Source organism: Coffea arabica, chromosome 6c (assembly GCF_036785885.1).
Source record: "Coffea arabica cultivar ET-39 chromosome 6c, Coffea Arabica ET-39 HiFi, whole genome shotgun sequence".
Lineage (NCBI taxonomy): Eukaryota > Viridiplantae > Streptophyta > Magnoliopsida > Gentianales > Rubiaceae > Coffea > Coffea arabica.
The window spans coordinates 20,133,538-20,147,309 of record NC_092320.1 but is presented as its reverse complement, the minus strand read 5'-3'; positions in this window follow the sequence as shown (position 1 = coordinate 20,147,309).

Below are 13,772 nucleotides of genomic sequence, written 5' to 3'. Positions count from 1 at the left end.
CCCCTTTTGGCATCAATAAAAAAAAAAACAAACTCTCCCTTTATTTTTCAAATCAAGACCATATTGAATATCAAAATTTTCAATTGTACTTACAACCATATAGCACTTCTTGGATCAAATCTTCATGATGTACCTAAATATGAGAAATTTCATTTGGTACCCTTTTTTTATAGGGTCCTTGGGAGTTAATACGACATGATCTAGCAAACCACATGAATTTCATGCCTTTTCTCATATTTTTCTTTACATAGCAATCATTTTGCATATGTCCAAATTTGCAACAAAAGTTACACATTATAGAAGTATTTTGCACATAGGTGGATTTAATGCAACTAATTTTCTTACTTCTTATCATAGCAAACTTATTTGTGCCTTGAAAAGATTTGCTTTCTTTTGTTTGAGAAAACTTTTATTTTTCATTTTGGAGAAACTCGTTCAAGTCATTAATTCTTTTCTTTAACACATTTTGTTCCTCTAACATTTTTTCATAAAACTTTGTTTTCTCTTCTAACTTCCTTTTCAAATTATTTTTGCAATCAAAAACACTTTTTTGATTTTTTAAATCATCATTTTCCATTCTCAAACATTTGTTTTCTTGAAACAGTTTGGAGTTTTCTTCCAACAAATCATTTATTTTTATTTTTAAATCTTTATTTTTAGCATAAGATTTTCTCAAACTTTTATGCATTTTAATCATAAGAATTTTCACATCATCATCTTCATTATCTTCATCACAAGAAGAGTGATAAGAACTTACCTCATCTTCTCCAACGGCCATTAGTGCCATTTGGGCCAACTCTTCTTTTTCTTTTTTTGAATTGCATTCATCCCATGTAATTTTGCAATCTCCTCTTGAGCATCTCTTGTTGAAGATCTTCTTGAAACTTTTGATGTGAGGAGTTATATCATGCTCCACTTCCATGATTTCATTACCCATGAAGGATGGGTTATCCCCCACTTGATATGCTTTAAAAGCTACGCCTCTCTTATACATTCTTGCATTTTCTTCCTCTTGCACTTTGAATTTCAGCTTTAATTCATAAGAGGTTAGGGTATTCACAAGAGATTCAATGGACATAAAATTTAAATCCTTTGCCTCTTCTATAGCATTTATTTTGTTTTCCCATTCTTTTGGTAAGGCATTCAAAATCTTTCTATTTTTCTCACCCAAAGAATATTCTTTTCCAAGCAATTTAAGATCTTCAATAATGTCACAAAATCTACTACACATCTTATCAACATTTTCAAGAGGATGCATTTTGAAAAATTCATATTGAGAAACAAGCAAAGATTTCTTTTGTTCTTTAATATCTTGGTTACCTTCATGAAATACACACAATTTATCCCAAATATCTTTAGCTGATTTACAACCTTTAATCTTACTAGATTCATTTACATCTAATGCATTGTACAATATACACATGGTCTTGGCATTCAAAGAAAGGTATCTCTTGTCTTTTTCATTCAATTCTTGTCTAGTCTTTAATCTACTCAAATTGGTGGTAGAGTCAACTATTCTAGTTTCATAAGGACCATCTTCTACTACATACCATAATTCAATATAAACGGATTGTAAGAAAATCATCATTCTTTGTTTCCACATGCTAAAATGAGAACCATTAAACATAGGTGGTCTATCAATAGATTGCCCTTCTAAAAAAGAAACTTTTATGGTTGCCATGATCTTTACTCTAAGCGGTTAAACTTGATCAAAAGAGACCAAGCTCTGATACCAATTGTTAGGCCCGGTGCAACCCAATGAGTACAAACAAATTCACAATGATGCACAAAGATATATCAAATTTAAGCACAATAAAGAAAACTTAATTAAAGAGAAAAGAAAAGAAATGCAAACCAAATATCAATCCAATAGTCTCTTCAATAGATGGCGATGCTAACCAAGATGTACAAGTGAAGGCTCACTCCTTCCTCACCCCAAACACACTTTGGTTGAGCCAAGGAGTTTTACAACTATTCTAGTTAACCCTCAACAACCTACACTTGAAAGATCACTCACCCAATTAAGAACTATTTTACACAAATGAGGCAACCTTCACCAAGGTTTTACCACTTCAAGTGATAGGTTCACCTTCACCAAGGTTTTACTCCTCTTAGAGAATAACCTTCACTTGAGCAACCTCACAACCCAACTTTCCCAACCCCTTATACAACCAACAAAGAATCTTTCTACTCAAAAATCTCACTTGTAAGCTTGTATTTTGTGTTGGCAAAAGTCCCTTGTCTTCTTGTGCTTTGGGGTGTTTATAGAAGGTGAGAAATGGCTCCAAAAGGCTCTCCAACGGTCAAATATTAAATGCTGTCAAAACTAGCCGTTGGCCTGTCGGACGTCCGAACCACCTGTCGAACGTCTGAACCCTGCGTCCAAACCACCTGTCGGACGTCCGAACCCTGCGTCCGACCGTCGTCAGAGAGTCATCAAATCTTTGCGAAATTTCTCGGACGCCCGATGCGATCGATGTGCGTCCGATGCTTGTGTCCGTTGATGTTCTTCATCCTTTCGGACGTCCGATAGCTTCCTTTCGGACGTCCCACATGAGTGCCCTGTTTTTGCTTCTTCTTTTATGCCACAAGAATCTGTTCTAACAAATTACTCACATAAAAATATTAGCCCAAATCTACATTTTGGTTTGTTAATCATCAAAACCAAGGATTGATCGACCAAGGTCAACAACACTTTTCTTCTTTGTTCAATTCTAATGATAGTTAGTTAAATTGAAATTTTTAATCAAATTAATTTTAGTTGTAATGCAGAAGCAGAAGTGTAAAATTGGATGGGATAGGATTACATTAACACAATTCATAAGAAAAAACTAAGGGCCAATACACGATCAAATTTCAAAATAAACAAGATTCAACAAGAATCTAGGGTGTGAGAAAATTCACACAATTAAAATTGAATAATGTTTGATGAAAGAGTTTATATAAAAAGTTCTAGATACACTTATTCATAGATTGCAAAGGCCTAAAATAAATACGAAAAAGAATAAGTAAAACCTAAAATGAAGAAACTTCTCATCTAGTCGTGATGAGGATCCACACGTAGAACCATTGCCCTAAGAGACGGATCCATGTCGTGGATCCGAGGTAGAAGTTGAGCCTCGTATCTTACTTTTGGTGTGGGATCTGGCCCTTTGCTAATGGGATTTGGTGCCAAATCTCTCGTGAAGACCGAAATTGCAATTCCTTTCTGATTTCAGCCTCTTGCCTGCATGCAATACTTTATTTACTACTAAATATGAATAAACTCAATAAAAATACTACTAAAGCGACAATATAGCTACCTTAATCTAGAACCCTAAATAGTTTCTAGCGTAAGTTTATTGATATACACGATGGGTTATTGAATCCATGATTCTTCATTCTTTATCAGGTTACCACCCCAGTGAATGAATGAATACTTGATAACTAGCAAATCCATGTAGTAATCATCTAAGGGAGTTGAAAAGGGCAAAATGAGAAGGACAAATGTCAAATTCTAGACAAATTGATAAATGTTGATCTCAGGTCACAAACTTACAAGTCGCGCGAACCACTAAACAGGTATAGATACGCAATCAAAACTAAGTAAAGGGCGATCTTCTTTTTCTTCCATCATCCATTAATCAAAAACTTTCTCTCATACTTATTTCTCTTGTTAACTTGAGTGTCGGAGCTAATTTTCAGAGAAAAAGTCCCGTTCTTTTTTAAGTCTGCGAAGTAGGTGCATCTTTTTGCTTTTGTAGGAGCATTGATGGAAAATGGAGAAGAGATAATTCCCATTTTTCTTTAAGAGTTTAAATTGTTAAATAAGAAATAAACATTCTCCAGAGAAATAGAATTCCTTAGTTTAGTTTGAAGAAGAAGTCATTCCAATAAGTTTTCATCATTCTAATACTGTAGTCCTACTTGGGCTCATTTTTTTCCCAAGTTGCTTTACACTTGGAAGGATCCAGAATTCCCAAAAGAATTTCCAAGCATACATAATAAAAGTAAAAAAAAAAAAATCGTAAGTCTATATAACATCTATCACGTGCGCTAGGCGTGCCTAACAATCACAAACGCTTGCAAGGGGTATAGATAATGGAGCCTAGCCATGAGATGCGGATAACGTGGCTCAATTTGATGTTCGGAGCGTGGCATTCGAATGATCAAAACCCCACTTCATCCGGAGAGGACGCTGGACCGGTGAGGCGACCTGCATTATGATTGGAGAACTCTCTCTCTTTTTCCTTTTTTTTTTTGTAATTTGATTGTAAGTGAAATAAAAATATATAAAAGTGGATAGAAAATATGTATATTATGATGCAACAAAAAATAACATTTAAAAATAATTGTTTCATCCAAACACACACATTATATCACGTTACTTTACATCTATCTATAATAAAAATAATAAAATGTGTTTGGATTACAAGATTTAAAAAAAAATTCAAAAAAAATTTCAAGTTTTATTTTGCTTATATCATACACATAATTTTCAATCATATTTTTATTTCACATATATCACATCACAAAAATTGTTACAATAATTATTTCAAAAAACCTCCTATCCGAACAAACTAATTGTTTGAGGAGTTGCGGATGAAGATGGGATGATGAGCAAATCCGAAATATTCGGATGACATCAACATCATTAATATCAACCAAAACAATGTGAATCTATTACATTTTGTTTTCCAAAAACTACAAGCATCAAAGAAATGGATTTGAAAGATTATTATCGCATAGAAAAAAAAAAATCAATGGTAAGAACTGGTATATTAGTAAAGTTTGATGAAAGGATCGCATAAGTAAAATTTCGTCTTTATATAATTTTAAATTACCATCCGATCAAGACCTCAGAAGTTCCAAAGTTCTATTTTTCTCTCCATCCCTTCTCTCTGCAAGCTCACCCTTTCTCAGTTTCTCTTGCTTCGTTCCTCACCAAAATGGCGGCTGCTCACTTGATATTTGCGCCGCCAATTCATCAAGTCATGACTCTTGGGTTACTTACCCTGTAGTCAAACTTTAACCAGGTTTATTAATTAGTTTTGGGCTTTGATTTGTATGTCTTTGGGCATCACATATAAGGTGGACCAAAGTAAGCCCAACTTGTCCAAAGCAATCATTTAGGTATGCACGAATGGTTTCCAATCGCATGGAAAGCTGATCTGGTTTTTGATTAGTCAAGCTATTTTGGATTGCTCTTTTTCTTTTTCTTTTTCTAAAGACCTTGTGTAGGGATAGCAACGGAACAGGGTTGGGGCGGAGGACCCCTCCCCCATCCTCCTCCCCGCTGCCTACAAACTCCCCCCGCCCCTGCCCCATCCCCCGCCCCCGCCCCATCCCCGTCCCGCTTCCCCCGCGGGGCTAATAAAAATTTATTATATAATTTTATTATGGTTAAATTTTAGCAAATAATCAAGTACTAAAATATCAATACATTATCAAATTATTATTCATTGTAATTTTACAATTGAAACTTATAAAAATAATTAAACAAAAATTATGAAATAAATATAACTAAAGTAGTCAAGTTTTCACTTTTGGCATAAATACAATCACTAATTCATTATTGTACTTGTGCTTTTTTTACGAAAAAAATGTTATTGTATTAAGAGTAATTAGGGATTTAGTATAAATGTATTAGTAAATTTAGTATAACTAATTAATAATTTGTATTAGTATACATATATAATTATTAGTATAATTAATAATATCAATTATATTATATATACTAATACATATTATATAATATATATAACTAATAATATCATTATCATAAGTTTGTAGCTAATTAAATTATATATTATATATAATTATATACATATATATTTATTTTATATATTTATTTTTTAAAGCAGGTGGCGGGGCAGGGGATGGGGTGGGAGTACACTCCCCCGCCCCATCCACCCCGTTTCTAAGCGAGGGAAAAAAATTTCCCCCGCCCCCGCCGCAACTTCCTCCCCATTAGCCCCTCGCGGGCACCCGCCTCCATTGCCATCCCTACCTAAGTGGTTGTTAAAACTATTCATTAGCCTTCATTAGTGCTTAAAAAGCCCCAAACAAGAAACTAGAAAATTAAAGAATTTTTTGAACTTCTGTTTTTTCTTATAAACTTCTTTATAATATGACCAAAAATAAGAGAAAACTCGTATCATATCCTACTTCTATTTATTTGTGCTTTTCCTTATTGTGTTTTAAGTTTTGATTATTACAAAAAAAAAAATGTAACTAATCTTATTACTTCCAAAAATTGCACGACAATGGCACAATCATCAAGCTGATTTTACTTTTTGGATCAAAAACACTTTTTGCACAAAATGAAAAATGATGAATACACTAATTGGACAAAGAGATCAGCAATATTGAACTATCAAATTGGTCCAAAAAATTTTTTACCTTCTTTTGCTAAGAAATTATTTTTTTTTTTGTTATTCTTATAAAAAAAAAAGGCAGTTTAATTATACCGTCATCGGCCCTACAAGCGAAGAAAAAGTAAATCATTCTTTTAAACCCTTAGTTGGTCTTTGCATCAGTTTCACTCGTAACATTATTCAAACGGTCATTTAACAGACCTATAATAGAAATTAGGAGAATAGTGTCATTTTACATAAAGTTAAAATTATTGGTATCACTTTAAAAAAATTATGTACTTTTGCAAAAACATTTCAACATTTTACCATTTATTCTTGCCAAATTAAATGCTTAATTACTTCCTCTACGTATGCAGTCTTCCTACGGCATTTGCATGGAAAACGAGGAGAAAAAGAATGCAAATTTAATGATCTCTACCAAGGGAGAATCGAATATTATTAAGTCTAATTCTCCTTGAAAAAAATTGAAAACTTCGATGTCCATGCACCATATCAACCAAGTATATGATATTCACAAATAACTAAAATGAATTATTAGAATCAAGTCGCTCAAAGATAAGGTTAGTATATTGAACCTCAGAAAAAAGTTGATTTAGAGCTTCCTTAACAAACAGAAGAGAAACATATATAACTAAATCTCAAGAAACTTAACTAAAATCTTAAGATTAGGAAAAATAAAATTGATTAGTTCACACCCATCATTTTTTTAGCTCAGCCGTAGATTCGCCCCTCGGAAAAGAATTAAGCACAACGGGATTTTTCAACTATACTTTCTTTTTTATCTCTGTTTTTTCCCTCTCTCTGCCATGCACTTTAACAGAAATTGTAGCAATGAAGCTGGTCTTCAATTGGTTTTGAAAAGCCAAATTCTATAAATGTTGAGGTGAATGTAACCTATTGACGGCAATTGGTGCCATTTTGGATCCAAGGCAGAAAATGCGCCTTATATCCTTCCCCAAAATTTATTCGCCTTTTGAGTCAGAAGAAAACCTCACCAAGGTCTGGAAAGCATTGTTTGATTTTTATGAGGAATATGTTGTTGCAACAGGCAATTCAAGTGGAACTACAATTGTGTCCCATGGCAGTGCATCTGATGGGCAGGATTAAAGGTAGCAAAAGTCATCAGATTAGGATGATTTCGCTGAATATATTGTCGAAGCCCGGTCCTCAGCGCCCCCCCCCCCCCCCCACCAACAAAAATAAAAAAATCTTTACCATCCAATTGTCTCAGATTCAAGTTCATTTGACTACTTAGAGTGGTGGAAAGTTAATAGCATTACATACCCGATTTTATCTAAGATGGCCTGCGATATCTTGACTATTCTGATAACTACAATAGCAACTGAGGCCACGTTCAGTGCCTGTACAGGAGTAATTAATTCATATCGAGTTGCATTGGCTCCAAATATGGTTCAAGTGCTCTTGTGCACTGGAGACTATTGTAGAAAATTTTATGGGATCAAAAAGAAGATGAAGGTGAATCTTAGATGGCTAATTTTCACTATTTGTTGATCAATTTACTTCTTTAGTTTTCTCCTTTTATGATTTTTTATGTTGCTAAATATGCATATGCTGTTTTGGTGTATGTAGCAAATGAGAACAACAAAAAGAATTGAGCTTTCAAAGGCTTGATAGGCTACTTCAAATTTGACTCAAGCTCAGGTGTAGTACCTGCTACTCCTGTTGTAATTATAGATGTTTATTAATCTACTTTCGTCCTCCTAATTGAAAGTCTAACAATTGATAATCTTTTCATCTTTGGTCGTAGCACACTAGGACTTGCTCGTGACTGCTATTGGATGGCTTTTTTAGCATTCGGATGCTGTGAAAACTAGAGATTGGATTTTGGATTGTTGGCTCATGGCTGCTTGCTTCATGTGATTCTGTTGCCGCTTTATGACTTTATATGATTCTATTGTTGGCTCATGAATTGTTGGATTGTTGGACTTGGCTCATTGCTTTTTCACCTAACTAACTCTATTGCTGCTTTTTTTTCCTCAGTGCTTGCTCATCTTTTTCATTTCTGAAGCTAGATTGTGATCGGTGACAGGTTGAGACCTGAGGTTCATTGAGAATTGAGATTGTGAATATTGGCAAAAAAAATTAAGGACATTCTCTTTTTTTTTTCCCTGTGGTACCCGTACCTAGTTTGGATTGCTATTTGCCAATACGGTTAAGAGTAGTACTAGTATGGTATGTCAAAGATACTTCCATTTGGTGAAAGAAACAGGAGGTACAAATGCAGATTGTACCAAAGTTCATCAATCTTTCAGATTGTTGGATTTGTCTCAGAGATACTCATCAATCTTTCATATACTTCCATTTGCACAGATTGTACCAAAGTTCACGTGCTGGAAGTTACATTATTTTCAAGGTATCAGCATGTCTTGTTTACTGATTTCGTGCACATTATAGAGGAATTCTGCTTCTGCATTGAGTAATCACGTTTCATGCACATAATTTGATTTGCACAGAGTTCTGGCTTTTGAAAAGACGTAGCATGGTGCTTGATTCTGCCATTTTGGAATCTGGATGATACATCCTTTGAAATATTTGGAAATTCACTGGCGGCTTTATTGCTAAATGAAATGGTTCTAAAAATTGAGTACTTCGGGTTCTGGAATGGAAATGTGAACTAAGATAGAGGCCTGAGTCGAGTCAAGTGCCCGACTCGATAAGACTCGAGTGGCACTCAAGCCTGATCAAGTTGATCTCGAGTAAGCAAAAGTACTGACAAGCTCTTTCACAAAGTACTGGTCTTTTGATAATTCTGACAACGATTTTAACGACTTGCTTATCTTTTTTTTATTATTATTTTGAAAAGATTCTCTGGTTGAAATGCAAGGCTCCATAGAGAACTTGTGAAATTCTGCAAATGTGCTTGTCAAATGTGGCAGCAAAAACATCAATGGTACACACAATGATAAAGAGCACTTTCTCCTATCTTGGCAACAAAATTACATTGAGCAAAAGAAGTATTTGCCTATAAGCCATAGTTTGGTAAAATCTCATTTTAGAAGTAACTAATACTCTTAAACGTTGCATTCAAAGTACCTTACTTCTCATTATTTAACAATTAACATGAGTGTCATGCAATAACAGTTTCTTTATTAACGTATTATTTTTTAAGGTGTGTGAACCTTATGCTACATAAAGATATTTGAAAATGTTGTAATTGGATACCTAATATAAAATTACTAGAGATGGAAGGCAAGGAATGAAATAAATTATGTTGAACAGTCAAATTGGGAAAACTACTCCACACGTCTTCTGAAGAGGGGGGTGTGTCATCGACTTAGATCTATAGTAGAAAATCTTACAAGTATGCGAATTTGCCTGGCGACTTTATATTTATTGTGAGATTGTCTACCATAACTCAACCCATATCAAAAATTGAGCTTACCCCACTGCTATTCTAAGCCTATTATGTCATCTTATGTGTCCATTGGGAAAGCCTTTGCTGTACCATGCATGGTTAATAGATTGAGAGCACACGGCATGAATCTTCACTAAATTTTTTAAACTCCTTACTTAGACAATAAAATTTTTTTTCTATACTTAAAATGGTTATAAAATTAAGGAAAATAGGGTAAATTCCTCAGGGAGCCTCTAAATTAATTCAATTGTCAATTTTGGCTATACATTTATTTCAAGCCTTAAATAAGCCCCACATAATGAAAATGTCAAATTTTGACCATTCAAGCAATTTCTACATTTAAACCACCAGCCTTTAGGCTGGTGGCTACCACCAAGCCTTTAAGGCTTTGGTACGGTGGGAGACAAGGGGCCCATCAGTTGCCACATTATGTGTGGTGCGGTGGTTGTTCTGTTCACAATGGTTCCCTATAGGTCCAGTTGGGCCTCCTCCTAGTTAGATTAGGATAGAGTAGGAGTATAGATGACGATTGACAAAAAAAAAAAATCAATTTCCACTATTAAAACTAATGGATTTGAGGGCAAATTTGACGAATCCAATGGGAAAAAATGGAGTGAAGGATCAAATTTTGAGATTGTTTATTGTTGAGGAATCAAATTGAGACTTGAAAGAGATATAGGGTCAAAAATTGACGATTGAAATAGCTTAGGGACCCCTAAAGTAATTTACCTATAAAATAAGGCAAATTACACTTTACTCCTCTGTGGTTTAGTATTTTTCTATATAACCCCTATGATTTCAAAAATTATGTATAACCCCCCCATGATTTGAATTAAAGTGTCAAAGTGACAGAAATGATTATTTTTAACGGAGTCACCTAAAATGTCAAAAATACCCTTATGTAAAGTTGAAAATTATTTATTAACCAAGGAGGGTTATGTGTATATTTTGAAAATCATAAGGGAGTTATATGGTAAAACATTAAATCATAAGGGAGTTATATGATAAAACATAAAATCATACAGGGTTAGTGTATCATGTATTTATAAGTATAGTTTCAACAATTTTAAAGGTTCCGTTATAAATGATCATTTTTATTACTTTGACACTTTAATTCAAAACATGAGAGAGCTATGTATAGTTTTTGAAATCATAGGGGGTTATATAAAAAATTACTAAATCATGGGGGTAAGGTGTAATTTGCCCTATAAAATATGCATAACTACCACACAACTAACGGAAATGTACTTTTTTTTGACACATAACTAAAAAAATTATACATTTTAATTGGTAGAAAAAGATACACGTTTTAATTGGTGAGTGATCATTTATTCTAAAGAAGATAACTGAAACAAAGAATTTTTAGTATTTTAGTGTCTAGTCATGTCATTTAATCAAACTCCAAAAAATTCTCTAACGTAGCACGCACACCAGGACCCCTCGAAAAGTAAAAAACATTAACTACTTAAAAGCCGGGATGAAAGCTTGACAAATTTTCAGGCTACTTAAATAAACTAGTGGCCTGCTCCTAAAGAGATTGGAGCTTCTTGGACCCAGAAACATAACAAAAAAACATCATAATCGCAAAATAAAAGCCAACAGAGAATATTCAGATATAAATAAATGGACGCGATCAACATAACTGTAAAAAAACATCAGGAGTAACAATTATAAAGAACGCCAAGAAAGCTTTTATAATCAGACAAACGTAAATGGACAAAGTCAGCAGAAGAAAGAAATCAATATAAAAAAAAAGAAAAAGGAAAGAAAAACTTTTATAATGAACGAATATCCGAACGCAATCAACATTGGTTGAGAATTCTTTTTAGGGTTATTATCACTTTATCCCCTTAAATTATATCATTACTATTAGTTTACCCCCTAACGTTATCTTTTAATCATTTTACCTCCATAAGTAATTGGGTTAATTACATTTTATCCCCTTAAAGAATACCCAATTTCTCAGTTTACCCACTAACCTTTAATTTTGCTCACTTAACCCCCTTTAGGACAAAATTGCCCTTGCATTATTTTGACTTTTCATTTACCTTATTTTCCTTTCTTTTATTTCTTTTTCTCTTTCTTCTTTATTTAATTCTTCTTCTTTCCCACAAAAATTTTCACCTTAATGATTGAAATTAAAAAAGAGAAATTACAGAGATTTATCTTCTCCTTAAATGATTAAAAAAATATTCAAATCACTTTCCTAAAATACAATTTTTTTAGTCTTTCAATTCTTTTAATTTTGGGTTTTTCTCTTTCCTTTTTAGTTTCTTATTTTATTCCCAAGAAAATATCTTGAGATGAAATTGTGACCTGATTAACAATCATCAATTGAAATTTGTGACACGTAGCATCATACAAAAAATCAAAATTAGTTTTTGATGCCTTTTAAACCTTCACCCAAAAATATGCAATTACAAACTAAAAAAAAAAATTTCGTTGAAATGGAATTTCTATTGAGAAGGATGAAAGAGAGAAGAAAGAGAAAAAGAAATAAAAGAAAGGAAAACAATTTCATCTTATGATATTTTCTTGAGAATAAAATGAGAAACTAGAAAGGAAAGAGGAAAACCCAAAATTAAAAGAATTGAAAGGCTAAAAAAATTGTATTTTAGGAAAGTGATTTGAATATTTTTTTAATCATTTAAGGAGAAGATAGATCTCTGTAATTCCTCTTTTTTAATTTCAATCATTAAGGTGAAGATTTTTGTGGGAAAGAGGAAGAATTAAATAAAGAAGAAAGAGAAAAAAAAATAAAAGAAAGGAAAACAAGGTAAATGAAAAGTCAAAATAATGCAAGGGCAATTTTGTCCTAAAGGGGGTTAAGTGAGTAAAATTAAAGGTTAGGAGGTAAACTGAGAAATGGGGTATTCTTTAAGGGGATAAAATGTGATTAACCCTAAGTAATTCAACTCAACATGTTAAGAAATTTTGGACAAAAATATCCTTTTATTTTATAGCATTACTACATTGTTATTATCACTTTATTCGTTTAGATTGTAGTGATATAATCACTTTAGTTCATAATATTATTTTCTAGGCATTTTACTTCATTGTTACTCTAACTAGTATGGTCAAAAAATTTTAAATATAATCCCTTTTACTATATAATTAAAAGTCAAAAAGTTGGAATGGTTATTCTTCCTTTTTTTTCACTTTAAGAGATCGGAAAACATAAAACTAAAAGAGTTTTCTCAAATTTCTTTTTTTCACACTTATTAATACTAGGAAAAGAAAAAGAGATAGAAAAGAAGAAGAAAGAAAATTAGATTTTACAACGAAAGAAAATAAAAAAAAGTCTAATATTATCGTATTACATTAAGGTTGTCGGGATTATGATTGAAATTTGGTAGTAAACAAAAAAGTGAAATAATTTTAAAATAATAAAAGTATTTAATTCTTTCTTATTCATAACTTTTAAAAAAAGAATTGAGCTCTCTCCCTCTCCCCCACCCCCACCCCCTCTCCATCTTTCTATTCTTTTTTGATATTAATAAGATTGTCAAGAATTAAGAAATTAATACTTTAACTTTTTTTCTTGATACTAAAGAGGAGAAGAGTCACTCTAAATTTTTTATTATGCAAAGAGGAGAGTATTTTTTTCTAAAGTTTTTTAACTTGCTAAGTTGGTTTAATGGTAGGATAAATTGTTTAAAAAATAATTTCATGGAGTAAATTGATAATAAGACTATAGTTTATAAGGGTAAAGTGATAATAATTTTAAGAGTTAAACATGTCTTTTCACTTTAATTAACAAATTTCGTTAAGTTTGACTGTTGGTTTTGGGGGTAAAGTGACTAAAAGATAGCGTTAAGGGGAAATTGATAGTATCACCAAACGTTAAAGGGGTAAAGTGATGATAACCCTTCTTTTTAATAGTTAAGGACATTCGACGTACTAACTGATGTTTTTATAGATTAAAAAATGTTGGTTTAGTTACTAACAACTCTTTATCAAGCTTCCTTCGTGCCGAAATCTTTTTGTTAACCATTGTTGGGTCAATGCAAAGTCTATATCGTTGCAGATTGAAGCAAAGT